The following is a 1,065-nucleotide window of genomic DNA, read 5'->3' as shown; positions in this document are numbered from 1 at the left end:
TTTAATGACAAAATTTACCTCATTTGAGCTTTGACCCAGAAGTTCAACGAGAATCATGAAGTCCATAGTCTTGATGGCAAAGCTGATATATAGTGTCCTTAGGTCATTATGGGCAAGGTTAAGAGTGATCCATATTCCAAGTTTCCATTTTAATGGAATTTTACATATTCAATTCAGGAGTTCAAATCTCTAGGTTTTTGTTCCTCCAAAAACAGTGTGCCACAGACTTAAGACTTCTGTTTCTCTATCTATTTTCTTCAAACAGAAACATTTCTTAAGTTTCTACTTGTTCTAGAAGGGGAATTTTTCAGAGGTGGCCACTTCGGAATAGTCCCACACAATCAAGCCTCTATCAGGTGTAAACTCCCAGGCACTCAGTTCTGAAACTGAACTTATAAAGCCCAAAATGTTTCAGTTCACCTTTCATTTTTTAGGAAAGTATAAGTTGATTGCTGGGCCTACCATTGTTGATCTCATTTGGGTAGTGCTGGGCTATTGGACTTGCTGGAGATACTGGATTTGAGTAGTACACGCTTGTATCTCTTGCTCGCTGGTTGCTGACTAGTACTGTTGTTCTTTTAGTTTTTCTTCAGACTCCCTTACCCTGGTTACATCATTAGAATTCATATCTGTGCCCTTGGCCTCTGAAGCTTGGGCGTATGGTTCATACTGTTTCCATCTTAGAATTAACTCAGCTCATGCCATAACTTTGAAGTCTGTTTTACTCAGTCGAACCCTTATGGGAAGAGGTTCCTCATTGGTCATATTGAATCATCTCCATATAGAGGCTGACCGTTATCACCCAGTCACATAGGCCAAGACTGTGCTGCTTGCTGGCCATCCAGGCTGCCAGGCCAGGCTACTACTGCCCCTGTGCTCTTCCCTGATTGGTTCTTTATATTTTATATCTCTTTATGTTCTTTGCCTTCCTTTTTATTGAGGTCTGTGAGCATCTTTATGATCACATTACTTCAAATTCTTTATCAGACACATTGCTGATCTCTGTCCTGTGTAGTTCTTTTTCTGATATTTAGTTTTGGTTTTTGTTTATTTGGAACATACTGA

General features: G+C 39.6%; 1 pseudogene; it reads right to left on the bottom strand.

Moving 5' to 3' along the window:
- Positions 1–291: 291 nt before the first annotated feature.
- Positions 292–765, bottom strand: LOC111140296 (annotated as a pseudogene).
- Positions 766–1,065: the final 300 nt, after the last annotated feature.

This window comes from Enhydra lutris, unplaced genomic scaffold (assembly GCF_002288905.1).
Source record: "Enhydra lutris kenyoni isolate GAN:26980312 unplaced genomic scaffold, ASM228890v2 scaffoldscaffold438, whole genome shotgun sequence".
NCBI lineage: Eukaryota > Metazoa > Chordata > Mammalia > Carnivora > Mustelidae > Enhydra > Enhydra lutris.
Note: the sequence above shows the minus strand (reverse complement) of the source record. Positions and strands in the feature narration are given on the sequence as shown.